The sequence below is a fragment of the Lathyrus oleraceus genome, unplaced genomic scaffold (assembly GCF_024323335.1).
Source record: "Lathyrus oleraceus cultivar Zhongwan6 unplaced genomic scaffold, CAAS_Psat_ZW6_1.0 chrUn0005, whole genome shotgun sequence".
In the NCBI taxonomy this organism is placed as follows: domain Eukaryota; kingdom Viridiplantae; phylum Streptophyta; class Magnoliopsida; order Fabales; family Fabaceae; genus Lathyrus; species Lathyrus oleraceus.
The window spans coordinates 301,226-320,218 of NW_026112396.1; the positions used below are offsets into that span (position 1 = coordinate 301,226).

Below are 18,993 nucleotides of genomic sequence, written 5' to 3' on the forward strand. Positions count from 1 at the left end.
TAATCGGCGTAAAAGAGTCGGAAAAAGTAGGAGAAGACAAGCATTTCAGCGTTAATTATGTTTGTTTTGCCGTTAATAAGTGAAAGAAATAAAATATATACAATCAAAGCGCATGAGATATCAGGTGCGATCATACCAGCACTAATGCACCGGATCCCATCAGAACTCCGCAGTTAAGCGTGCTTGGGCGAGAGTAGTACTAGGATGGGTGACCTCCTGGGAAGTCCTTGTGTTGCACCTCTTTTTTTGCGATTTTTTAAATACTTCTTTTTATTTCTGTTAATCGGCGTAAAAGAGTCGGAAAAAGTAGGAGAAGACAAGCATTTCAGCGTTAATTATGTTTGTTTTGCCGTTAATAAGTGAAAGAAATAAAATATATACAATCAAAGCGCATGAGATATCAGGTGCGATCATACCAGCACTAATGCACCGGATCCCATCAGAACTCCGCAGTTAAGCGTGCTTGGGCGAGAGTAGTACTAGGATGGGTGACCTCCTGGGAAGTCCTTGTGTTGCACCTCTTTTTTTGCGATTTTTTAAATACTTCTTTTTATTTCTGTTAATCGGCGTAAAAGAGTCGGAAAAAGTAGGAGAAGACAAGCATTTCAGCGTTAATTATGTTTGTTTTGCCGTTAATAAGTGAAAGAAATAAAATATATACAATCAAAGCGCATGAGATATCAGGTGCGATCATACCAGCACTAATGCACCGGATCCCATCAGAACTCCGCAGTTAAGCGTGCTTGGGCGAGAGTAGTACTAGGATGGGTGACCTCCTGGGAAGTCCTTGTGTTGCACCTCTTTTTTGCGATTTTTTAAATACTTCTTTTTATTTCTGTTAATCGGCGTAAAAGAGTCGGAAAAAGTAGGAGAAGACAAGCATTTCAGCGTTAATTATGTTTGTTTTGCCGTTAATAAGTGAAAGAAATAAAATATATACAATCAAAGCGCATGAGATATCAGGTGCGATCATACCAGCACTAATGCACCGGATCCCATCAGAACTCCGCAGTTAAGCGTGCTTGGGCGAGAGTAGTACTAGGATGGGTGACCTCCTGGGAAGTCCTTGTGTTGCACCTCTTTTTTTGCGATTTTTTAAATACTTCTTTTTATTTCTGTTAATCGGCGTAAAAGAGTCGGAAAAAGTAGGAGAAGACAAGCATTTCAGCGTTAATTATGTTTGTTTTGCCGTTAATAAGTGAAAGAAATAAAATATATACAATCAAAGCGCATGAGATATCAGGTGCGATCATACCAGCACTAATGCACCGGATCCCATCAGAACTCCGCAGTTAAGCGTGCTTGGGCGAGAGTAGTACTAGGATGGGTGACCTCCTGGGAAGTCCTTGTGTTGCACCTCTTTTTTTGCGATTTTTTAAATACTTCTTTTTATTTCTGTTAATCGGCGTAAAAGAGTCGGAAAAAGTAGGAGAAGACAAGCATTTCAGCGTTAATTATGTTTGTTTTGCCGTTAATAAGTGAAAGAAATAAAATATATACAATCAAAGCGCATGAGATATCAGGTGCGATCATACCAGCACTAATGCACCGGATCCCATCAGAACTCCGCAGTTAAGCGTGCTTGGGCGAGAGTAGTACTAGGATGGGTGACCTCCTGGGAAGTCCTTGTGTTGCACCTCTTTTTTTGCGATTTTTTAAATACTTCTTTTTATTTCTGTTAATCGGCGTAAAAGAGTCGGAAAAAGTAGGAGAAGACAAGCATTTCAGCGTTAATTATGTTTGTTTTGCCGTTAATAAGTGAAAGAAATAAAATATATACAATCAAAGCGCATGAGATATCAGGTGCGATCATACCAGCACTAATGCACCGGATCCCATCAGAACTCCGCAGTTAAGCGTGCTTGGGCGAGAGTAGTACTAGGATGGGTGACCTCCTGGGAAGTCCTTGTGTTGCACCTCTTTTTTTGCGATTTTTTAAATACTTCTTTTTATTTCTGTTAATCGGCGTAAAAGAGTCGGAAAAAGTAGGAGAAGACAAGCATTTCAGCGTTAATTATGTTTGTTTTGCCGTTAATAAGTGAAAGAAATAAAATATATACAATCAAAGCGCATGAGATATCAGGTGCGATCATACCAGCACTAATGCACCGGATCCCATCAGAACTCCGCAGTTAAGCGTGCTTGGGCGAGAGTAGTACTAGGATGGGTGACCTCCTGGGAAGTCCTTGTGTTGCACCTCTTTTTTTGCGATTTTTTAAATACTTCTTTTTATTTCTGTTAATCGGCGTAAAAGAGTCGGAAAAAGTAGGAGAAGACAAGCATTTCAGCGTTAATTATGTTTGTTTTGCCGTTAATAAGTGAAAGAAATAAAATATATACAATCAAAGCGCATGAGATATCAGGTGCGATCATACCAGCACTAATGCACCGGATCCCATCAGAACTCCGCAGTTAAGCGTGCTTGGGCGAGAGTAGTACTAGGATGGGTGACCTCCTGGGAAGTCCTTGTGTTGCACCTCTTTTTTTGCGATTTTTTAAATACTTCTTTTTATTTCTGTTAATCGGCGTAAAAGAGTCGGAAAAAGTAGGAGAAGACAAGCATTTCAGCGTTAATTATGTTTGTTTTGCCGTTAATAAGTGAAAGAAATAAAATATATACAATCAAAGCGCATGAGATATCAGGTGCGATCATACCAGCACTAATGCACCGGATCCCATCAGAACTCCGCAGTTAAGCGTGCTTGGGCGAGAGTAGTACTAGGATGGGTGACCTCCTGGGAAGTCCTTGTGTTGCACCTCTTTTTTTGCGATTTTTTAAATACTTCTTTTTATTTCTGTTAATCGGCGTAAAAGAGTCGGAAAAAGTAGGAGAAGACAAGCATTTCAGCGTTAATTATGTTTGTTTTGCCGTTAATAAGTGAAAGAAATAAAATATATACAATCAAAGCGCATGAGATATCAGGTGCGATCATACCAGCACTAATGCACCGGATCCCATCAGAACTCCGCAGTTAAGCGTGCTTGGGCGAGAGTAGTACTAGGATGGGTGACCTCCTGGGAAGTCCTTGTGTTGCACCTCTTTTTTTGCGATTTTTTAAATACTTCTTTTTATTTCTGTTAATCGGCGTAAAAGAGTCGGAAAAAGTAGGAGAAGACAAGCATTTCAGCGTTAATTATGTTTGTTTTGCCGTTAATAAGTGAAAGAAATAAAATATATACAATCAAAGCGCATGAGATATCAGGTGCGATCATACCAGCACTAATGCACCGGATCCCATCAGAACTCCGCAGTTAAGCGTGCTTGGGCGAGAGTAGTACTAGGATGGGTGACCTCCTGGGAAGTCCTTGTGTTGCACCTCTTTTTTTGCGATTTTTTAAATACTTCTTTTTATTTCTGTTAATCGGCGTAAAAGAGTCGGAAAAAGTAGGAGAAGACAAGCATTTCAGCGTTAATTATGTTTGTTTTGCCGTTAATAAGTGAAAGAAATAAAATATATACAATCAAAGCGCATGAGATATCAGGTGCGATCATACCAGCACTAATGCACCGGATCCCATCAGAACTCCGCAGTTAAGCGTGCTTGGGCGAGAGTAGTACTAGGATGGGTGACCTCCTGGGAAGTCCTTGTGTTGCACCTCTTTTTTTGCGATTTTTTAAATACTTCTTTTTATTTCTGTTAATCGGCGTAAAAGAGTCGGAAAAAGTAGGAGAAGACAAGCATTTCAGCGTTAATTATGTTTGTTTTGCCGTTAATAAGTGAAAGAAATAAAATATATACAATCAAAGCGCATGAGATATCAGGTGCGATCATACCAGCACTAATGCACCGGATCCCATCAGAACTCCGCAGTTAAGCGTGCTTGGGCGAGAGTAGTACTAGGATGGGTGACCTCCTGGGCGTTAATTATGTTTGTTTTGCGTTAATAAGTGAAAGAAATAAAATATATACAATCAAAGCGCATGAGATATCAGGTGCGATCATACCAGCACTAATGCACCGGATCCCATCAGAACTCCGCAGTTAAGCGTGCTTGGGCGAGAGTAGTACTAGGATGGGTGACCTCCTGGGAAGTCCTTGTGTTGCACCTCTTTTTTTGCGATTTTTTAAGTACTTCTTTTTATTCTGTTAATCGGCGTAAAAGAGTCGGAAAAAGTAGGAGAAGACAAGCATTTCAGCGTTAATTATGTTTGTTTTGCCGTTAATAAGTGAAAGAAATAAAATATATACAATCAAAGCGCATGAGATATCAGGTGCGATCATACCAGCACTAATGCACCGGATCCCATCAGAACTCCGCAGTTAAGCGTGCTTGGGCGAGAGTAGTACTAGGATGGGTGACCTCCTGGGAAGTCCTTGTGTTGCACCTCTTTTTTTGCGATTTTTTAAATACTTCTTTTTATTTCTGTTAATCGGCGTAAAAGAGTCGGAAAAAGTAGGAGAAGACAAGCATTTCAGCGTTAATTATGTTTGTTTTGCCGTTAATAAGTGAAAGAAATAAAATATATACAATCAAAGCGCATGAGATATCAGGTGCGATCATACCAGCACTAATGCACCGGATCCCATCAGAACTCCGCAGTTAGAGTAGTACTAGGATGGGTGACCTCCTGGGAAGTCCTTGTGTTGCACCTCTTTTTTTGCGATTTTTTAAATACTTCTTTTTATTTCTGTTAATCGGCGTAAAAGAGTCGGAAAAAGTAGGAGAAGACAAGCATTTCAGCGTTAATTATGTTTGTTTTGCCGTTAATAAGTGAAAGAAATAAAATATATACAATCAAAGCGCATGAGATATCAGGTGCGATCATACCAGCACTAATGCACCGGATCCCATCAGAACTCCGCAGTTAAGCGTGCTTGGGCGAGAGTAGTACTAGGATGGGTGACCTCCTGGGAAGTCCTTGTGTTGCACCTCTTTTTTTGCGATTTTTTAAATACTTCTTTTTATTTCTGTTAATCGGCGTAAAAGAGTCGGAAAAAGTAGGAGAAGACAAGCATTTCAGCGTTAATTATGTTTGTTTTGCCGTTAATAAGTGAAAGAAATAAAATATATACAATCAAAGCGCATGAGATATCAGGTGCGATCATACCAGCACTAATGCACCGGATCCCATCAGAACTCCGCAGTTAAGCGTGCTTGGGCGAGAGTAGTACTAGGATGGGTGACCTCCTGGGAAGTCCTTGTGTTGCACCTCTTTTTTTGCGATTTTTTAAATACTTCTTTTTATTTCTGTTAATCGGCGTAAAAGAGTCGGAAAAAGTAGGAGAAGACAAGCATTTCAGCGTTAATTATGTTTGTTTTGCCGTTAATAAGTGAAAGAAATAAAATATATACAATCAAAGCGCATGAGATATCAGGTGCGATCATACCAGCACTAATGCACCGGATCCCATCAGAACTCCGCAGTTAAGCGTGCTTGGGCGAGAGTAGTACTAGGATGGGTGACCTCCTGGGAAGTCCTTGTGTTGCACCTCTTTTTTTGCGATTTTTTAAATACTTCTTTTTATTTCTGTTAATCGGCGTAAAAGAGTCGGAAAAAGTAGGAGAAGACAAGCATTTCAGCGTTAATTATGTTTGTTTTGCCGTTAATAAGTGAAAGAAATAAATATATACAATCAAAGCGCATGAGATATCAGGTGCGATCATACCAGCACTAATGCACCGGATCCCATCAGAACTCCGCAGTTAAGCGTGCTTGGGCGAGAGTAGTACTAGGATGGGTGACCTCCTGGGCGTTAATTATGTTTGTTTTGCCGTTAATAAGTGAAAGAAATAAAATATATACAATCAAAGCGCATGAGATATCAGGTGCGATCATACCAGCACTAATGCACCGGATCCCATCAGAACTCCGCAGTTAAGCGTGCTTGGGCGAGAGTAGTACTAGGATGGGTGACCTCCTGGGAAGTCCTTGTGTTGCACCTCTTTTTTTGCGATTTTTTAAGTACTTCTTTTTGTTTCTGTTAATCGGCGTAAAAGAGTCGGAAAAAGTAGGAGAAGACAAGCATTTCAGCGTTAATTATGTTTGTTTTGCCGTTAATAAGTGAAAGAAATAAAATATATACAATCAAAGCGCATGAGATATCAGGTGCGATCATACCAGCACTAATGCACCGGATCCCATCAGAACTCCGCAGTTAAGCGTGCTTGGGCGAGAGTAGTACTAGGATGGGTGACCTCCTGGGAAGTCCTTGTGTTGCACCTCTTTTTTTTGCGATTTTTTAAATACTTCTTTTTATTTCTGTTAATCGGCGTAAAAGAGTCGGAAAAAGTAGGAGAAGACAAGCATTTCAGCGTTAATTATGTTTGTTTTGCCGTTAATAAGTGAAAGAAATAAAATATATACAATCAAAGCGCATGAGATATCAGGTGCGATCATACCAGCACTAATGCACCGGATCCCATCAGAACTCCGCAGTTAAGCGTGCTTGGGCGAGAGTAGTACTAGGATGGGTGACCTCCTGGGAAGTCCTTGTGTTGCACCTCTTTTTTTGCGATTTTTTAAATACTTCTTTTTATTTCTGTTAATCGGCGTAAAAGAGTCGGAAAAAGTAGGAGAAGACAAGCATTTCAGCGTTAATTATGTTGTTTTGCCGTTAATAAGTGAAAGAAATAAAATATATACAATCAAAGCGCATGAGATATCAGGTGCGATCATACCAGCACTAATGCACCGGATCCCATCAGAACTCCGCAGTTAAGCGTGCTTGGGCGAGAGTAGTACTAGGATGGGTGACCTCCTGGGAAGTCCTTGTGTTGCACCTCTTTTTTTGCGATTTTTTAAATACTTCTTTTTATTTCTGTTAATCGGCGTAAAAGAGTCGGAAAAAGTAGGAGAAGACAAGCATTTCAGCGTTAATTATGTTTGTTTTGCCGTTAATAAGTGAAAGAAATAAAATATATACAATCAAAGCGCATGAGATATCAGGTGCGATCATACCAGCACTAATGCACCGGATCCCATCAGAACTCCGCAGTTAAGCGTGCTTGGGCGAGAGTAGTACTAGGATGGGTGACCTCCTGGGCGTTAATTATGTTTGTTTTGCCGTTAATAAGTGAAAGAAATAAAATATATACAATCAAAGCGCATGAGATATCAGGTGCGATCATACCAGCACTAATGCACCGGATCCCATCAGAACTCCGCAGTTAAGCGTGCTTGGGCGAGAGTAGTACTAGGATGGGTGACCTCCTGGGAAGTCCTTGTGTTGCACCTCTTTTTTTTGCGATTTTTTAAATACTTCTTTTTATTTCTGTTAATCGGCGTAAAAGAGTCGGAAAAAGTAGGAGAAGACAAGCATTTCAGCGTTAATTATGTTTGTTTTGCCGTTAATAAGTGAAAGAAATAAAATATATACAATCAAAGCGCATGAGATATCAGGTGCGATCATACCAGCACTAATGCACCGGATCCCATCAGAACTCCGCAGTTAAGCGTGCTTGGGCGAGAGTAGTACTAGGATGGGTGACCTCCTGGGAAGTCCTTGTGTTGCACCTCTTTTTTTGCGATTTTTTAAATACTTCTTTTTATTTCTGTTAATCGGCGTAAAAGAGTCGGAAAAAGTAGGAGAAGACAAGCATTTCAGCGTTAATTATGTTTGTTTTGCCGTTAATAAGTGAAAGAAATAAAATATATACAATCAAAGCGCATGAGATATCAGGTGCGATCATACCAGCACTAATGCACCGGATCCCATCAGAACTCCGCAGTTAAGCGTGCTTGGGCGAGAGTAGTACTAGGATGGGTGACCTCCTGGGAAGTCCTTGTGTTGCACCTCTTTTTTTGCGATTTTTTAAATACTTCTTTTTATTTCTGTTAATCGGCGTAAAAGAGTCGGAAAAAGTAGGAGAAGACAAGCATTTCAGCGTTAATTATGTTTGTTTTGCCGTTAATAAGTGAAAGAAATAAAATATATACAATCAAAGCGCATGAGATATCAGGTGCGATCATACCAGCACTAATGCACCGGATCCCATCAGAACTCCGCAGTTAAGCGTGCTTGGGCGAGAGTAGTACTAGGATGGGTGACCTCCTGGGAAGTCCTTGTGTTGCACCTCTTTTTTGCGATTTTTTAAATACTTCTTTTTATTTCTGTTAATCGGCGTAAAAGAGTCGGAAAAAGTAGGAGAAGACAAGCATTTCAGCGTTAATTATGTTTGTTTTGCCGTTAATAAGTGAAAGAAATAAAATATATACAATCAAAGCGCATGAGATATCAGGTGCGATCATACCAGCACTAATGCACCGGATCCCATCAGAACTCCGCAGTTAAGCGTGCTTGGGCGAGAGTAGTACTAGGATGGGTGACCTCCTGGGAAGTCCTTGTGTTGCACCTCTTTTTTTGCGATTTTTTAAATACTTCTTTTTATTTCTGTTAATCGGCGTAAAAGAGTCGGAAAAAGTAGGAGAAGACAAGCATTTCAGCGTTAATTATGTTTGTTTTGCCGTTAATAAGTGAAAGAAATAAAATATATACAATCAAAGCGCATGAGATATCAGGTGCGATCATACCAGCACTAATGCACCGGATCCCATCAGAACTCCGCAGTTAAGCGTGCTTGGGCGAGAGTAGTACTAGGATGGGTGACCTCCTGGGCGTTAATTATGTTGTTTGCCGTTAATAAGTGAAAGAAATAAAATATATACAATCAAAGCGCATGAGATATCAGGTGCGATCATACCAGCACTAATGCACCGGATCCCATCAGAACTCCGCAGTTAAGCGTGCTTGGGCGAGAGTAGTACTAGGATGGGTGACCTCCTGGGAAGTCCTTGTGTTGCACCTCTTTTTTTGCGATTTTTTAAATACTTCTTTTTATTTCTGTTAATCGGCGTAAAAGAGTCGGAAAAAGTAGGAGAAGACAAGCATTTCAGCGTTAATTATGTTTGTTTTGCCGTTAATAAGTGAAAGAAATAAAATATATACAATCAAAGCGCATGAGATATCAGGTGCGATCATACCAGCACTAATGCACCGGATCCCATCAGAACTCCGCAGTTAAGCGTGCTTGGGCGAGAGTAGTACTAGGATGGGTGACCTCCTGGGCGTTAATTATGTTTGTTTTGCCGTTAATAAGTGAAAGAAATAAAATATATACAATCAAAGTGCATGAGATATCAGGTGCGATCATACCAGCACTAATGCACCGGATCCCATCAGAACTCCGCAGTTAAGCGTGCTTGGGCGAGAGTAGTACTAGGATGGGTGACCTCCTGGGAAGTCCTTGTGTTGCACCTCTTTTTTTGCGATTTTTTAAATACTTCTTTTTATTTCTGTTAATCGGCGTAAAAGAGTCGGAAAAAGTAGGAGAAGACAAGCATTTCAGCGTTAATTATGTTTGTTTTGCCGTTAATAAGTGAAAGAAATAAAATATATACAATCAAAGCGCATGAGATATCAGGTGCGATCATACCAGCACTAATGCACCGGATCCCATCAGAACTCCGCAGTTAAGCGTGCTTGGGCGAGAGTAGTACTAGGATGGGTGACCTCCTGGGAAGTCCTTGTGTTGCACCTCTTTTTTTGCGATTTTTTAAATACTTCTTTTTATTTCTGTTAATCGGCGTAAAAGAGTCGGAAAAAGTAGGAGAAGACAAGCATTTCAGCGTTAATTATGTTTGTTTTGCCGTTAATAAGTGAAAGAAATAAAATATATACAATCAAAGCGCATGAGATATCAGGTGCGATCATACCAGCACTAATGCACCGGATCCCATCAGAACTCCGCAGTTAAGCGTGCTTGGGCGAGAGTAGTACTAGGATGGGTGACCTCCTGGGAAGTCCTTGTGTTGCACCTCTTTTTTTGCGATTTTTTAAATACTTCTTTTTATTTCTGTTAATCGGCGTAAAAGAGTCGGAAAAAGTAGGAGAAGACAAGCATTTCAGCGTTAATTATGTTTGTTTTGCCGTTAATAAGTGAAAGAAATAAAATATATACAATCAAAGCGCATGAGATATCAGGTGCGATCATACCAGCACTAATGCACCGGATCCCATCAGAACTCCGCAGTTAAGCGTGCTTGGGCGAGAGTAGTACTAGGATGGGTGACCTCCTGGGAAGTCCTTGTGTTGCACCTCTTTTTTTGCGATTTTTTAAATACTTCTTTTTATTTCTGTTAATCGGCGTAAAAGAGTCGGAAAAAGTAGGAGAAGACAAGCATTTCAGCGTTAATTATGTTTGTTTTGCCGTTAATAAGTGAAAGAAATAAAATATATACAATCAAAGCGCATGAGATATCAGGTGCGATCATACCAGCACTAATGCACCGGATCCCATCAGAACTCCGCAGTTAAGCGTGCTTGGGCGAGAGTAGTACTAGGATGGGTGACCTCCTGGGAAGTCCTTGTGTTGCACCTCTTTTTTTGCGATTTTTTAAATACTTCTTTTTATTTCTGTTAATCGGCGTAAAAGAGTCGGAAAAAGTAGGAGAAGACAAGCATTTCAGCGTTAATTATGTTTGTTTTGCCGTTAATAAGTGAAAGAAATAAAATATATACAATCAAAGCGCATGAGATATCAGGTGCGATCATACCAGCACTAATGCACCGGATCCCATCAGAACTCCGCAGTTAAGCGTGCTTGGGCGAGAGTAGTACTAGGATGGGTGACCTCCTGGGCGTTAATTATGTTTGTTTTGCCGTTAATAAGTGAAAGAAATAAAATATATACAATCAAAGTGCATGAGATATCAGGTGCGATCATACCAGCACTAATGCACCGGATCCCATCAGAACTCCGCAGTTAAGCGTGCTTGGGCGAGAGTAGTACTAGGATGGGTGACCTCCTGGGAAGTCCTTGTGTTGCACCTCTTTTTTTGCGATTTTTTAAATACTTCTTTTGTTTCTGTTAATCGGCGTAAAAGAGTCGGAAAAAGTAGGAGAAGACAAGCATTTCAGCGTTAATTATGTTTGTTTTGCCGTTAATAAGTGAAAGAAATAAAATATATACAATCAAAGCGCATGAGATATCAGGTGCGATCATACCAGCACTAATGCACCGGATCCCATCAGAACTCCGCAGTTAAGCGTGCTTGGGCGAGAGTAGTACTAGGATGGGTGACCTCCTGGGAAGTCCTTGTGTTGCACCTCTTTTTTTGCGATTTTTTAAATACTTCTTTTTATTTCTGTTAATCGGCGTAAAAGAGTCGGAAAAAGTAGGAGAAGACAAGCATTTCAGCGTTAATTATGTTTGTTTTGCCGTTAATAAGTGAAAGAAATAAAATATATACAATCAAAGCGCATGAGATATCAGGTGCGATCATACCAGCACTAATGCACCGGATCCCATCAGAACTCCGCAGTTAAGCGTGCTTGGGCGAGAGTAGTACTAGGATGGGTGACCTCCTGGGAAGTCCTTGTGTTGCACCTCTTTTTTTGCGATTTTTTAAATACTTCTTTTTATTTCTGTTAATCGGCGTAAAAGAGTCGGAAAAAGTAGGAGAAGACAAGCATTTCAGCGTTAATTATGTTTGTTTTGCCGTTAATAAGTGAAAGAAATAAAATATATACAATCAAAGCGCATGAGATATCAGGTGCGATCATACCAGCACTAATGCACCGGATCCCATCAGAACTCCGCAGTTAAGCGTGCTTGGGCGAGAGTAGTACTAGGATGGGTGACCTCCTGGGAAGTCCTTGTGTTGCACCTCTTTTTTTGCGATTTTTTAAATACTTCTTTTTATTTCTGTTAATCGGCGTAAAAGAGTCGGAAAAAGTAGGAGAAGACAAGCATTTCAGCGTTAATTATGTTTGTTTTGCCGTTAATAAGTGAAAGAAATAAAATATATACAATCAAAGCGCATGAGATATCAGGTGCGATCATACCAGCACTAATGCACCGGATCCCATCAGAACTCCGCAGTTAAGCGTGCTTGGGCGAGAGTAGTACTAGGATGGGTGACCTCCTGGGAAGTCCTTGTGTTGCACCTCTTTTTTTGCGATTTTTTAAATACTTCTTTTTATTTCTGTTAATCGGCGTAAAATATCAGGTGCGATCATACCAGCACTAATGCACCGGATCCCATCAGAACTCCGCAGTTAAGCGTGCTTGGGCGAGAGTAGTACTAGGATGGGTGACCTCCTGGGAAGTCCTTGTGTTGCACCTCTTTTTTTGCGATTTTTTAAATACTTCTTTTTATTTCTGTTAATCGGCGTAAAAGAGTCGGAAAAAGTAGGAGAAGACAAGCATTTCAGCGTTAATTATGTTTGTTTTGCCGTTAATAAGTGAAAGAAATAAAATATATACAATCAAAGCGCATGAGATATCAGGTGCGATCATACCAGCACTAATGCACCGGATCCCATCAGAACTCCGCAGTTAAGCGTGCTTGGGCGAGAGTAGTACTAGGATGGGTGACCTCCTGGGAAGTCCTTGTGTTGCACCTCTTTTTTTGCGATTTTTTAAATACTTCTTTTTATTTCTGTTAATCGGCGTAAAAGAGTCGGAAAAAGTAGGAGAAGACAAGCATTTCAGCGTTAATTATGTTTGTTTTGCCGTTAATAAGTGAAAGAAATAAAATATATACAATCAAAGCGCATGAGATATCAGGTGCGATCATACCAGCACTAATGCACCGGATCCCATCAGAACTCCGCAGTTAAGCGTGCTTGGGCGAGAGTAGTACTAGGATGGGTGACCTCCTGGGAAGTCCTTGTGTTGCACCTCTTTTTTTGCGATTTTTTAAATACTTCTTTTTATTTCTGTTAATCGGCGTAAAAGAGTCGGAAAAAGTAGGAGAAGACAAGCATTTCAGCGTTAATTATGTTTGTTTTGCCGTTAATAAGTGAAAGAAATAAAATATATACAATCAAAGCGCATGAGATATCAGGTGCGATCATACCAGCACTAATGCACCGGATCCCATCAGAACTCCGCAGTTAAGCGTGCTTGGGCGAGAGTAGTACTAGGATGGGTGACCTCCTGGGAAGTCCTTGTGTTGCACCTCTTTTTTGCGATTTTTTAAATACTTCTTTTTATTTCTGTTAATCGGCGTAAAAGAGTCGGAAAAAGTAGGAGAAGACAAGCATTTCAGCGTTAATTATGTTTGTTTTGCCGTTAATAAGTGAAAGAAATAAAATATATACAATCAAAGCGCATGAGATATCAGGTGCGATCATACCAGCACTAATGCACCGGATCCCATCAGAACTCCGCAGTTAAGCGTGCTTGGGCGAGAGTAGTACTAGGATGGGTGACCTCCTGGGAAGTCCTTGTGTTGCACCTCTTTTTTTGCGATTTTTTAAATACTTCTTTTTATTTCTGTTAATCGGCGTAAAAGAGTCGGAAAAAGTAGGAGAAGACAAGCATTTCAGCGTTAATTATGTTTGTTTTGCCGTTAATAAGTGAAAGAAATAAAATATATACAATCAAAGCGCATGAGATATCAGGTGCGATCATACCAGCACTAATGCACCGGATCCCATCAGAACTCCGCAGTTAAGCGTGCTTGGGCGAGAGTAGTACTAGGATGGGTGACCTCCTGGGAAGTCCTTGTGTTGCACCTCTTTTTTGCGATTTTTTAAATACTTCTTTTTATTTCTGTTAATCGGCGTAAAAGAGTCGGAAAAAGTAGGAGAAGACAAGCATTTCAGCGTTAATTATGTTTGTTTTGCCGTTAATAAGTGAAAGAAATAAAATATATACAATCAAAGCGCATGAGATATCAGGTGCGATCATACCAGCACTAATGCACCGGATCCCATCAGAACTCCGCAGTTAAGCGTGCTTGGGCGAGAGTAGTACTAGGATGGGTGACCTCCTGGGAAGTCCTTGTGTTGCACCTCTTTTTTTGCGATTTTTTAAATACTTCTTTTTATTTCTGTTAATCGGCGTAAAATATCAGGTGCGATCATACCAGCACTAATGCACCGGATCCCATCAGAACTCCGCAGTTAAGCGTGCTTGGGCGAGAGTAGTACTAGGATGGGTGACCTCCTGGGAAGTCCTTGTGTTGCACCTCTTTTTTTGCGATTTTTTAAATACTTCTTTTTATTTCTGTTAATCGGCGTAAAAGAGTCGGAAAAAGTAGGAGAAGACAAGCATTTCAGCGTTAATTATGTTTGTTTTGCCGTTAATAAGTGAAAGAAATAAAATATATACAATCAAAGCGCATGAGATATCAGGTGCGATCATACCAGCACTAATGCACCGGATCCCATCAGAACTCCGCAGTTAAGCGTGCTTGGGCGAGAGTAGTACTAGGATGGGTGACCTCCTGGGAAGTCCTTGTGTTGCACCTCTTTTTTTGCGATTTTTTAAATACTTCTTTTTATTTCTGTTAATCGGCGTAAAAGAGTCGGAAAAAGTAGGAGAAGACAAGCATTTCAGCGTTAATTATGTTTGTTTTGCCGTTAATAAGTGAAAGAAATAAAATATATACAATCAAAGCGCATGAGATATCAGGTGCGATCATACCAGCACTAATGCACCGGATCCCATCAGAACTCCGCAGTTAAGCGTGCTTGGGCGAGAGTAGTACTAGGATGGGTGACCTCCTGGGAAGTCCTTGTGTTGCACCTCTTTTTTTGCGATTTTTTAAATACTTCTTTTTATTTCTGTTAATCGGCGTAAAAGAGTCGGAAAAAGTAGGAGAAGACAAGCATTTCAGCGTTAATTATGTTTGTTTTGCCGTTAATAAGTGAAAGAAATAAAATATATACAATCAAAGCGCATGAGATATCAGGTGCGATCATACCAGCACTAATGCACCGGATCCCATCAGAACTCCGCAGTTAAGCGTGCTTGGGCGAGAGTAGTACTAGGATGGGTGACCTCCTGGGAAGTCCTTGTGTTGCACCTCTTTTTTTGCGATTTTTTAAATACTTCTTTTTATTTCTGTTAATCGGCGTAAAAGAGTCGGAAAAAGTAGGAGAAGACAAGCATTTCAGCGTTAATTATGTTTGTTTTGCCGTTAATAAGTGAAAGAAATAAAATATATACAATCAAAGCGCATGAGATATCAGGTGCGATCATACCAGCACTAATGCACCGGATCCCATCAGAACTCCGCAGTTAAGCGTGCTTGGGCGAGAGTAGTACTAGGATGGGTGACCTCCTGGGAAGTCCTTGTGTTGCACCTCTTTTTTTGCGATTTTTTAAATACTTCTTTTTATTTCTGTTAATCGGCGTAAAAGAGTCGGAAAAAGTAGGAGAAGACAAGCATTTCAGCGTTAATTATGTTTGTTTTGCCGTTAATAAGTGAAAGAAATAAAATATATACAATCAAAGCGCATGAGATATCAGGTGCGATCATACCAGCACTAATGCACCGGATCCCATCAGAACTCCGCAGTTAAGCGTGCTTGGGCGAGAGTAGTACTAGGATGGGTGACCTCCTGGGAAGTCCTTGTGTTGCACCTCTTTTTTTGCGATTTTTTAAATACTTCTTTTTATTTCTGTTAATCGGCGTAAAAGAGTCGGAAAAAGTAGGAGAAGACAAGCATTTCAGCGTTAATTATGTTTGTTTTGCCGTTAATAAGTGAAAGAAATAAAATATATACAATCAAAGCGCATGAGATATCAGGTGCGATCATACCAGCACTAATGCACCGGATCCCATCAGAACTCCGCAGTTAAGCGTGCTTGGGCGAGAGTAGTACTAGGATGGGTGACCTCCTGGGAAGTCCTTGTGTTGCACCTCTTTTTTTGCGATTTTTTAAATACTTCTTTTTATTTCTGTTAATCGGCGTAAAAGAGTCGGAAAAAGTAGGAGAAGACAAGCATTTCAGCGTTAATTATGTTTGTTTTGCCGTTAATAAGTGAAAGAAATAAAATATATACAATCAAAGCGCATGAGATATCAGGTGCGATCATACCAGCACTAATGCACCGGATCCCATCAGAACTCCGCAGTTAAGCGTGCTTGGGCGAGAGTAGTACTAGGATGGGTGACCTCCTGGGAAGTCCTTGTGTTGCACCTCTTTTTTTGCGATTTTTTAAATACTTCTTTTTATTTCTGTTAATCGGCGTAAAAGAGTCGGAAAAAGTAGGAGAAGACAAGCATTTCAGCGTTAATTATGTTTGTTTTGCCGTTAATAAGTGAAAGAAATAAAATATATACAATCAAAGCGCATGAGATATCAGGTGCGATCATACCAGCACTAATGCACCGGATCCCATCAGAACTCCGCAGTTAAGCGTGCTTGGGCGAGAGTAGTACTAGGATGGGTGACCTCCTGGGAAGTCCTTGTGTTGCACCTCTTTTTTTGCGATTTTTTAAATACTTCTTTTTATTTCTGTTAATCGGCGTAAAAGAGTCGGAAAAAGTAGGAGAAGACAAGCATTTCAGCGTTAATTATGTTTGTTTTGCCGTTAATAAGTGAAAGAAATAAAATATATACAATCAAAGCGCATGAGATATCAGGTGCGATCATACCAGCACTAATGCACCGGATCCCATCAGAACTCCGCAGTTAAGCGTGCTTGGGCGAGAGTAGTACTAGGATGGGTGACCTCCTGGGAAGTCCTTGTGTTGCACCTCTTTTTTTGCGATTTTTTAAATACTTCTTTTTATTTCTGTTAATCGGCGTAAAAGAGTCGGAAAAAGTAGGAGAAGACAAGCATTTCAGCGTTAATTATGTTTGTTTTGCCGTTAATAAGTGAAAGAAATAAAATATATACAATCAAAGCGCATGAGATATCAGGTGCGATCATACCAGCACTAATGCACCGGATCCCATCAGAACTCCGCAGTTAAGCGTGCTTGGGCGAGAGTAGTACTAGGATGGGTGACCTCCTGGGAAGTCCTTGTGTTGCACCTCTTTTTTTGCGATTTTTTAAATACTTCTTTTTATTTCTGTTAATCGGCGTAAAAGAGTCGGAAAAAGTAGGAGAAGACAAGCATTTCAGCGTTAATTATGTTTGTTTTGCCGTTAATAAGTGAAAGAAATAAAATATATACAATCAAAGCGCATGAGATATCAGGTGCGATCATACCAGCACTAATGCACCGGATCCCATCAGAACTCCGCAGTTAAGCGTGCTTGGGCGAGAGTAGTACTAGGATGGGTGACCTCCTGGGAAGTCCTTGTGTTGCACCTCTTTTTTTGCGATTTTTTAAATACTTCTTTTTATTTCTGTTAATCGGCGTAAAAGAGTCGGAAAAAGTAGGAGAAGACAAGCATTTCAGCGTTAATTATGTTTGTTTTGCCGTTAATAAGTGAAAGAAATAAAATATATACAATCAAAGCGCATGAGATATCAGGTGCGATCATACCAGCACTAATGCACCGGATCCCATCAGAACTCCGCAGTTAAGCGTGCTTGGGCGAGAGTAGTACTAGGATGGGTGACCTCCTGGGAAGTCCTTGTGTTGCACCTCTTTTTTTGCGATTTTTTAAATACTTCTTTTTATTTCTGTTAATCGGCGTAAAAGAGTCGGAAAAAGTAGGAGAAGACAAGCATTTCAGCGTTAATTATGTTTGTTTTGCCGTTAATAAGTGAAAGAAATAAAATATATACAATCAAAGCGCATGAGATATCAGGTGCGATCATACCAGCACTAATGCACCGGATCCCATCAGAACTCCGCAGTTAAGCGTGCTTGGGCGAGAGTAGTACTAGGATGGGTGACCTCCTGGGAAGTCCTTGTGTTGCACCTCTTTTTTTGCGATTTTTTAAATACTTCTTTTTATTTCTGTTAATCGGCGTAAAAGAGTCGGAAAAAGTAGGAGAAGACAAGCATTTCAGCGTTAATTATGTTTGTTTTGCCGTTAATAAGTGAAAGAAATAAAATATATACAATCAAAGCGCATGAGATATCAGGTGCGATCATACCAGCACTAATGCACCGGATCCCATCAGAACTCCGCAGTTAAGCGTGCTTGGGCGAGAGTAGTACTAGGATGGGTGACCTCCTGGGAAGTCCTTGTGTTGCACCTCTTTTTTTGCGATTTTTTAAATACTTCTTTTTATTTCTGTTAATCGGCGTAAAAGAGTCGGAAAAAGTAGGAGAAGACAAGCATTTCAGCGTTAATTATGTTTGTTTTGCCGTTAATAAGTGAAAGAAATAAAATATATACAATCAAAGCGCATGAGATATCAGGTGCGATCATACCAGCACTAATGCACCGGATCCCATCAGAACTCCGCAGTTAAGCGTGCTTGGGCGAGAGTAGTACTAGGATGGGTGACCTCCTGGGAAGTCCTTGTGTTGCACCTCTTTTTTTGCGATTTTTTAAATACTTCTTTTTATTTCTGTTAATCGGCGTAAAAGAGTCGGAAAAAGTAGGAGAAGACAAGCATTTCAGCGTTAATTATGTTTGTTTTGCCGTTAATAAGTGAAAGAAATAAAATATATACAATCAAAGCGCATGAGATATCAGGTGCGATCATACCAGCACTAATGCACCGGATCCCATCAGAACTCCGCAGTTAAGCGTGCTTGGGCGAGAGTAGTACTAGGATGGGTGACCTCCTGGGAAGTCCTTGTGTTGCACCTCTTTTTTTGCGATTTTTTAAATACTTCTTTTTATTTCTGTTAATCGGCGTAAAAGAGTCGGAAAAAGTAGGAGAAGACAAGCATTTCAGCGTTAATTATGTTTGTTTTGCCGTTAATAAGTGAAAGAAATAAAATATATACAATCAAAGCGCATGAGATATCAGGTGCGATCATACCAGCACTAATGCACCGGATCCCATCAGAACTCCGCAGTTAAGCGTGCTTGGGCGAGAGTAGTACTAGGATGGGTGACCTCCTGGGAAGTCCTTGTGTTGCACCTCTTTTTTTGCGATTTTTTAAATACTTCTTTTTATTTCTGTTAATCGGCGTAAAAGAGTCGGAAAAAGTAGGAGAAGACAAGCATTTCAGCGTTAATTATGTTTGTTTTGCCGTTAATAAGTGAAAGAAATAAAATATATACAATCAAAGCGCATGAGATATCAGGTGCGATCATACCAGCACTAATGCACCGGATCCCATCAGAACTCCGCAGTTAAGCGTGCTTGGGCGAGAGTAGTACTAGGATGGGTGACCTCCTGGGAAGTCCTTGTGTTGCACCTCTTTTTTTGCGATTTTTTAAATACTTCTTTTTA

General features: G+C 40.3%; 64 non-coding genes and 6 pseudogenes across 64 annotated transcripts; all 70 read left to right on the plus strand.

The window, feature by feature from the left end:
• Positions 1-122: 122 nt before the first annotated feature.
• LOC127111134 (5S ribosomal RNA) lies at positions 123-241 on the plus strand. The gene has a single exon (XR_007797901.1). It is a non-coding gene; the product is annotated as a 5S ribosomal RNA (ribosomal RNA).
• A 161-nt stretch (positions 242-402) lies between these two features.
• Positions 403-521, plus strand: LOC127111135 (5S ribosomal RNA). The gene has a single exon (XR_007797902.1). It is a non-coding gene; the product is annotated as a 5S ribosomal RNA (ribosomal RNA).
• A 161-nt stretch (positions 522-682) lies between these two features.
• On the plus strand, positions 683-801 carry LOC127111136 (5S ribosomal RNA). Its single transcript, XR_007797903.1, has one exon. It is a non-coding gene; the product is annotated as a 5S ribosomal RNA (ribosomal RNA).
• A 160-nt stretch (positions 802-961) lies between these two features.
• On the plus strand, positions 962-1,080 carry LOC127111138 (5S ribosomal RNA). Its single transcript, XR_007797905.1, has one exon. It is a non-coding gene; the product is annotated as a 5S ribosomal RNA (ribosomal RNA).
• Positions 1,081-1,241: 161 nt separating this feature from the next.
• Positions 1,242-1,360, plus strand: LOC127111139 (5S ribosomal RNA). The gene has a single exon (XR_007797906.1). It is a non-coding gene; the product is annotated as a 5S ribosomal RNA (ribosomal RNA).
• Positions 1,361-1,521: 161 nt separating this feature from the next.
• Positions 1,522-1,640, plus strand: LOC127111140 (5S ribosomal RNA). Its single transcript, XR_007797907.1, has one exon. It is a non-coding gene; the product is annotated as a 5S ribosomal RNA (ribosomal RNA).
• Positions 1,641-1,801: 161 nt separating this feature from the next.
• LOC127111141 (5S ribosomal RNA) lies at positions 1,802-1,920 on the plus strand. Its single transcript, XR_007797908.1, has one exon. It is a non-coding gene; the product is annotated as a 5S ribosomal RNA (ribosomal RNA).
• A 161-nt stretch (positions 1,921-2,081) lies between these two features.
• LOC127111142 (5S ribosomal RNA) lies at positions 2,082-2,200 on the plus strand. Its single transcript, XR_007797909.1, has one exon. It is a non-coding gene; the product is annotated as a 5S ribosomal RNA (ribosomal RNA).
• Positions 2,201-2,361: 161 nt separating this feature from the next.
• Positions 2,362-2,480, plus strand: LOC127111143 (5S ribosomal RNA). The gene has a single exon (XR_007797910.1). It is a non-coding gene; the product is annotated as a 5S ribosomal RNA (ribosomal RNA).
• A 161-nt stretch (positions 2,481-2,641) lies between these two features.
• LOC127111144 (5S ribosomal RNA) lies at positions 2,642-2,760 on the plus strand. The gene has a single exon (XR_007797911.1). It is a non-coding gene; the product is annotated as a 5S ribosomal RNA (ribosomal RNA).
• A 161-nt stretch (positions 2,761-2,921) lies between these two features.
• Positions 2,922-3,040, plus strand: LOC127111145 (5S ribosomal RNA). Its single transcript, XR_007797912.1, has one exon. It is a non-coding gene; the product is annotated as a 5S ribosomal RNA (ribosomal RNA).
• Positions 3,041-3,201: 161 nt separating this feature from the next.
• Positions 3,202-3,320, plus strand: LOC127111146 (5S ribosomal RNA). The gene has a single exon (XR_007797913.1). It is a non-coding gene; the product is annotated as a 5S ribosomal RNA (ribosomal RNA).
• Positions 3,321-3,481: 161 nt separating this feature from the next.
• Positions 3,482-3,600, plus strand: LOC127111147 (5S ribosomal RNA). The gene has a single exon (XR_007797914.1). It is a non-coding gene; the product is annotated as a 5S ribosomal RNA (ribosomal RNA).
• A 161-nt stretch (positions 3,601-3,761) lies between these two features.
• Positions 3,762-3,884, plus strand: LOC127111437 (uncharacterized; annotated as a pseudogene).
• Positions 3,885-3,932: 48 nt separating this feature from the next.
• On the plus strand, positions 3,933-4,051 carry LOC127111149 (5S ribosomal RNA). Its single transcript, XR_007797916.1, has one exon. It is a non-coding gene; the product is annotated as a 5S ribosomal RNA (ribosomal RNA).
• Positions 4,052-4,211: 160 nt separating this feature from the next.
• On the plus strand, positions 4,212-4,330 carry LOC127111150 (5S ribosomal RNA). The gene has a single exon (XR_007797917.1). It is a non-coding gene; the product is annotated as a 5S ribosomal RNA (ribosomal RNA).
• A 426-nt stretch (positions 4,331-4,756) lies between these two features.
• Positions 4,757-4,875, plus strand: LOC127111151 (5S ribosomal RNA). Its single transcript, XR_007797918.1, has one exon. It is a non-coding gene; the product is annotated as a 5S ribosomal RNA (ribosomal RNA).
• A 161-nt stretch (positions 4,876-5,036) lies between these two features.
• Positions 5,037-5,155, plus strand: LOC127111152 (5S ribosomal RNA). Its single transcript, XR_007797919.1, has one exon. It is a non-coding gene; the product is annotated as a 5S ribosomal RNA (ribosomal RNA).
• Positions 5,156-5,316: 161 nt separating this feature from the next.
• LOC127111153 (5S ribosomal RNA) lies at positions 5,317-5,435 on the plus strand. The gene has a single exon (XR_007797920.1). It is a non-coding gene; the product is annotated as a 5S ribosomal RNA (ribosomal RNA).
• A 160-nt stretch (positions 5,436-5,595) lies between these two features.
• LOC127111538 (uncharacterized) lies at positions 5,596-5,718 on the plus strand (annotated as a pseudogene).
• A 49-nt stretch (positions 5,719-5,767) lies between these two features.
• On the plus strand, positions 5,768-5,886 carry LOC127111154 (5S ribosomal RNA). The gene has a single exon (XR_007797921.1). It is a non-coding gene; the product is annotated as a 5S ribosomal RNA (ribosomal RNA).
• Positions 5,887-6,047: 161 nt separating this feature from the next.
• LOC127111155 (5S ribosomal RNA) lies at positions 6,048-6,166 on the plus strand. The gene has a single exon (XR_007797922.1). It is a non-coding gene; the product is annotated as a 5S ribosomal RNA (ribosomal RNA).
• A 162-nt stretch (positions 6,167-6,328) lies between these two features.
• Positions 6,329-6,447, plus strand: LOC127111157 (5S ribosomal RNA). Its single transcript, XR_007797923.1, has one exon. It is a non-coding gene; the product is annotated as a 5S ribosomal RNA (ribosomal RNA).
• A 160-nt stretch (positions 6,448-6,607) lies between these two features.
• On the plus strand, positions 6,608-6,726 carry LOC127111158 (5S ribosomal RNA). The gene has a single exon (XR_007797924.1). It is a non-coding gene; the product is annotated as a 5S ribosomal RNA (ribosomal RNA).
• A 161-nt stretch (positions 6,727-6,887) lies between these two features.
• On the plus strand, positions 6,888-7,010 carry LOC127111539 (uncharacterized; annotated as a pseudogene).
• Positions 7,011-7,059: 49 nt separating this feature from the next.
• On the plus strand, positions 7,060-7,178 carry LOC127111159 (5S ribosomal RNA). Its single transcript, XR_007797925.1, has one exon. It is a non-coding gene; the product is annotated as a 5S ribosomal RNA (ribosomal RNA).
• Positions 7,179-7,340: 162 nt separating this feature from the next.
• On the plus strand, positions 7,341-7,459 carry LOC127111161 (5S ribosomal RNA). The gene has a single exon (XR_007797927.1). It is a non-coding gene; the product is annotated as a 5S ribosomal RNA (ribosomal RNA).
• Positions 7,460-7,620: 161 nt separating this feature from the next.
• Positions 7,621-7,739, plus strand: LOC127111163 (5S ribosomal RNA). Its single transcript, XR_007797928.1, has one exon. It is a non-coding gene; the product is annotated as a 5S ribosomal RNA (ribosomal RNA).
• A 161-nt stretch (positions 7,740-7,900) lies between these two features.
• On the plus strand, positions 7,901-8,019 carry LOC127111164 (5S ribosomal RNA). Its single transcript, XR_007797929.1, has one exon. It is a non-coding gene; the product is annotated as a 5S ribosomal RNA (ribosomal RNA).
• Positions 8,020-8,179: 160 nt separating this feature from the next.
• LOC127111165 (5S ribosomal RNA) lies at positions 8,180-8,298 on the plus strand. Its single transcript, XR_007797930.1, has one exon. It is a non-coding gene; the product is annotated as a 5S ribosomal RNA (ribosomal RNA).
• Positions 8,299-8,459: 161 nt separating this feature from the next.
• Positions 8,460-8,578, plus strand: LOC127111436 (uncharacterized; annotated as a pseudogene).
• A 51-nt stretch (positions 8,579-8,629) lies between these two features.
• LOC127111166 (5S ribosomal RNA) lies at positions 8,630-8,748 on the plus strand. The gene has a single exon (XR_007797931.1). It is a non-coding gene; the product is annotated as a 5S ribosomal RNA (ribosomal RNA).
• Positions 8,749-8,909: 161 nt separating this feature from the next.
• On the plus strand, positions 8,910-9,032 carry LOC127111540 (uncharacterized; annotated as a pseudogene).
• A 49-nt stretch (positions 9,033-9,081) lies between these two features.
• Positions 9,082-9,200, plus strand: LOC127111167 (5S ribosomal RNA). Its single transcript, XR_007797932.1, has one exon. It is a non-coding gene; the product is annotated as a 5S ribosomal RNA (ribosomal RNA).
• Positions 9,201-9,361: 161 nt separating this feature from the next.
• On the plus strand, positions 9,362-9,480 carry LOC127111168 (5S ribosomal RNA). The gene has a single exon (XR_007797933.1). It is a non-coding gene; the product is annotated as a 5S ribosomal RNA (ribosomal RNA).
• A 161-nt stretch (positions 9,481-9,641) lies between these two features.
• Positions 9,642-9,760, plus strand: LOC127111169 (5S ribosomal RNA). Its single transcript, XR_007797934.1, has one exon. It is a non-coding gene; the product is annotated as a 5S ribosomal RNA (ribosomal RNA).
• A 161-nt stretch (positions 9,761-9,921) lies between these two features.
• Positions 9,922-10,040, plus strand: LOC127111170 (5S ribosomal RNA). Its single transcript, XR_007797935.1, has one exon. It is a non-coding gene; the product is annotated as a 5S ribosomal RNA (ribosomal RNA).
• A 161-nt stretch (positions 10,041-10,201) lies between these two features.
• Positions 10,202-10,320, plus strand: LOC127111171 (5S ribosomal RNA). The gene has a single exon (XR_007797936.1). It is a non-coding gene; the product is annotated as a 5S ribosomal RNA (ribosomal RNA).
• Positions 10,321-10,481: 161 nt separating this feature from the next.
• Positions 10,482-10,604, plus strand: LOC127111541 (uncharacterized; annotated as a pseudogene).
• A 49-nt stretch (positions 10,605-10,653) lies between these two features.
• On the plus strand, positions 10,654-10,772 carry LOC127111174 (5S ribosomal RNA). The gene has a single exon (XR_007797938.1). It is a non-coding gene; the product is annotated as a 5S ribosomal RNA (ribosomal RNA).
• Positions 10,773-10,932: 160 nt separating this feature from the next.
• LOC127111175 (5S ribosomal RNA) lies at positions 10,933-11,051 on the plus strand. The gene has a single exon (XR_007797939.1). It is a non-coding gene; the product is annotated as a 5S ribosomal RNA (ribosomal RNA).
• A 161-nt stretch (positions 11,052-11,212) lies between these two features.
• On the plus strand, positions 11,213-11,331 carry LOC127111176 (5S ribosomal RNA). Its single transcript, XR_007797940.1, has one exon. It is a non-coding gene; the product is annotated as a 5S ribosomal RNA (ribosomal RNA).
• A 161-nt stretch (positions 11,332-11,492) lies between these two features.
• On the plus strand, positions 11,493-11,611 carry LOC127111177 (5S ribosomal RNA). Its single transcript, XR_007797941.1, has one exon. It is a non-coding gene; the product is annotated as a 5S ribosomal RNA (ribosomal RNA).
• A 161-nt stretch (positions 11,612-11,772) lies between these two features.
• Positions 11,773-11,891, plus strand: LOC127111178 (5S ribosomal RNA). The gene has a single exon (XR_007797942.1). It is a non-coding gene; the product is annotated as a 5S ribosomal RNA (ribosomal RNA).
• A 57-nt stretch (positions 11,892-11,948) lies between these two features.
• On the plus strand, positions 11,949-12,067 carry LOC127111179 (5S ribosomal RNA). The gene has a single exon (XR_007797943.1). It is a non-coding gene; the product is annotated as a 5S ribosomal RNA (ribosomal RNA).
• Positions 12,068-12,228: 161 nt separating this feature from the next.
• On the plus strand, positions 12,229-12,347 carry LOC127111180 (5S ribosomal RNA). Its single transcript, XR_007797944.1, has one exon. It is a non-coding gene; the product is annotated as a 5S ribosomal RNA (ribosomal RNA).
• Positions 12,348-12,508: 161 nt separating this feature from the next.
• On the plus strand, positions 12,509-12,627 carry LOC127111181 (5S ribosomal RNA). Its single transcript, XR_007797945.1, has one exon. It is a non-coding gene; the product is annotated as a 5S ribosomal RNA (ribosomal RNA).
• Positions 12,628-12,788: 161 nt separating this feature from the next.
• LOC127111182 (5S ribosomal RNA) lies at positions 12,789-12,907 on the plus strand. The gene has a single exon (XR_007797946.1). It is a non-coding gene; the product is annotated as a 5S ribosomal RNA (ribosomal RNA).
• A 160-nt stretch (positions 12,908-13,067) lies between these two features.
• Positions 13,068-13,186, plus strand: LOC127111183 (5S ribosomal RNA). Its single transcript, XR_007797947.1, has one exon. It is a non-coding gene; the product is annotated as a 5S ribosomal RNA (ribosomal RNA).
• Positions 13,187-13,347: 161 nt separating this feature from the next.
• Positions 13,348-13,466, plus strand: LOC127111185 (5S ribosomal RNA). The gene has a single exon (XR_007797949.1). It is a non-coding gene; the product is annotated as a 5S ribosomal RNA (ribosomal RNA).
• A 160-nt stretch (positions 13,467-13,626) lies between these two features.
• Positions 13,627-13,745, plus strand: LOC127111186 (5S ribosomal RNA). Its single transcript, XR_007797950.1, has one exon. It is a non-coding gene; the product is annotated as a 5S ribosomal RNA (ribosomal RNA).
• Positions 13,746-13,802: 57 nt separating this feature from the next.
• On the plus strand, positions 13,803-13,921 carry LOC127111187 (5S ribosomal RNA). Its single transcript, XR_007797951.1, has one exon. It is a non-coding gene; the product is annotated as a 5S ribosomal RNA (ribosomal RNA).
• Positions 13,922-14,082: 161 nt separating this feature from the next.
• On the plus strand, positions 14,083-14,201 carry LOC127111188 (5S ribosomal RNA). The gene has a single exon (XR_007797952.1). It is a non-coding gene; the product is annotated as a 5S ribosomal RNA (ribosomal RNA).
• Positions 14,202-14,362: 161 nt separating this feature from the next.
• Positions 14,363-14,481, plus strand: LOC127111190 (5S ribosomal RNA). Its single transcript, XR_007797953.1, has one exon. It is a non-coding gene; the product is annotated as a 5S ribosomal RNA (ribosomal RNA).
• Positions 14,482-14,642: 161 nt separating this feature from the next.
• LOC127111191 (5S ribosomal RNA) lies at positions 14,643-14,761 on the plus strand. The gene has a single exon (XR_007797954.1). It is a non-coding gene; the product is annotated as a 5S ribosomal RNA (ribosomal RNA).
• A 161-nt stretch (positions 14,762-14,922) lies between these two features.
• Positions 14,923-15,041, plus strand: LOC127111192 (5S ribosomal RNA). Its single transcript, XR_007797955.1, has one exon. It is a non-coding gene; the product is annotated as a 5S ribosomal RNA (ribosomal RNA).
• Positions 15,042-15,202: 161 nt separating this feature from the next.
• LOC127111193 (5S ribosomal RNA) lies at positions 15,203-15,321 on the plus strand. The gene has a single exon (XR_007797956.1). It is a non-coding gene; the product is annotated as a 5S ribosomal RNA (ribosomal RNA).
• Positions 15,322-15,482: 161 nt separating this feature from the next.
• Positions 15,483-15,601, plus strand: LOC127111194 (5S ribosomal RNA). The gene has a single exon (XR_007797957.1). It is a non-coding gene; the product is annotated as a 5S ribosomal RNA (ribosomal RNA).
• Positions 15,602-15,762: 161 nt separating this feature from the next.
• On the plus strand, positions 15,763-15,881 carry LOC127111195 (5S ribosomal RNA). The gene has a single exon (XR_007797958.1). It is a non-coding gene; the product is annotated as a 5S ribosomal RNA (ribosomal RNA).
• Positions 15,882-16,042: 161 nt separating this feature from the next.
• Positions 16,043-16,161, plus strand: LOC127111197 (5S ribosomal RNA). Its single transcript, XR_007797960.1, has one exon. It is a non-coding gene; the product is annotated as a 5S ribosomal RNA (ribosomal RNA).
• A 161-nt stretch (positions 16,162-16,322) lies between these two features.
• Positions 16,323-16,441, plus strand: LOC127111198 (5S ribosomal RNA). Its single transcript, XR_007797961.1, has one exon. It is a non-coding gene; the product is annotated as a 5S ribosomal RNA (ribosomal RNA).
• A 161-nt stretch (positions 16,442-16,602) lies between these two features.
• Positions 16,603-16,721, plus strand: LOC127111199 (5S ribosomal RNA). The gene has a single exon (XR_007797962.1). It is a non-coding gene; the product is annotated as a 5S ribosomal RNA (ribosomal RNA).
• Positions 16,722-16,882: 161 nt separating this feature from the next.
• On the plus strand, positions 16,883-17,001 carry LOC127111200 (5S ribosomal RNA). Its single transcript, XR_007797963.1, has one exon. It is a non-coding gene; the product is annotated as a 5S ribosomal RNA (ribosomal RNA).
• Positions 17,002-17,162: 161 nt separating this feature from the next.
• Positions 17,163-17,281, plus strand: LOC127111201 (5S ribosomal RNA). Its single transcript, XR_007797964.1, has one exon. It is a non-coding gene; the product is annotated as a 5S ribosomal RNA (ribosomal RNA).
• Positions 17,282-17,442: 161 nt separating this feature from the next.
• Positions 17,443-17,561, plus strand: LOC127111202 (5S ribosomal RNA). Its single transcript, XR_007797965.1, has one exon. It is a non-coding gene; the product is annotated as a 5S ribosomal RNA (ribosomal RNA).
• A 161-nt stretch (positions 17,562-17,722) lies between these two features.
• LOC127111203 (5S ribosomal RNA) lies at positions 17,723-17,841 on the plus strand. Its single transcript, XR_007797966.1, has one exon. It is a non-coding gene; the product is annotated as a 5S ribosomal RNA (ribosomal RNA).
• Positions 17,842-18,002: 161 nt separating this feature from the next.
• LOC127111204 (5S ribosomal RNA) lies at positions 18,003-18,121 on the plus strand. Its single transcript, XR_007797967.1, has one exon. It is a non-coding gene; the product is annotated as a 5S ribosomal RNA (ribosomal RNA).
• A 161-nt stretch (positions 18,122-18,282) lies between these two features.
• On the plus strand, positions 18,283-18,401 carry LOC127111206 (5S ribosomal RNA). The gene has a single exon (XR_007797968.1). It is a non-coding gene; the product is annotated as a 5S ribosomal RNA (ribosomal RNA).
• A 161-nt stretch (positions 18,402-18,562) lies between these two features.
• LOC127111207 (5S ribosomal RNA) lies at positions 18,563-18,681 on the plus strand. Its single transcript, XR_007797969.1, has one exon. It is a non-coding gene; the product is annotated as a 5S ribosomal RNA (ribosomal RNA).
• Positions 18,682-18,842: 161 nt separating this feature from the next.
• On the plus strand, positions 18,843-18,961 carry LOC127111209 (5S ribosomal RNA). The gene has a single exon (XR_007797971.1). It is a non-coding gene; the product is annotated as a 5S ribosomal RNA (ribosomal RNA).
• Positions 18,962-18,993: the final 32 nt, after the last annotated feature.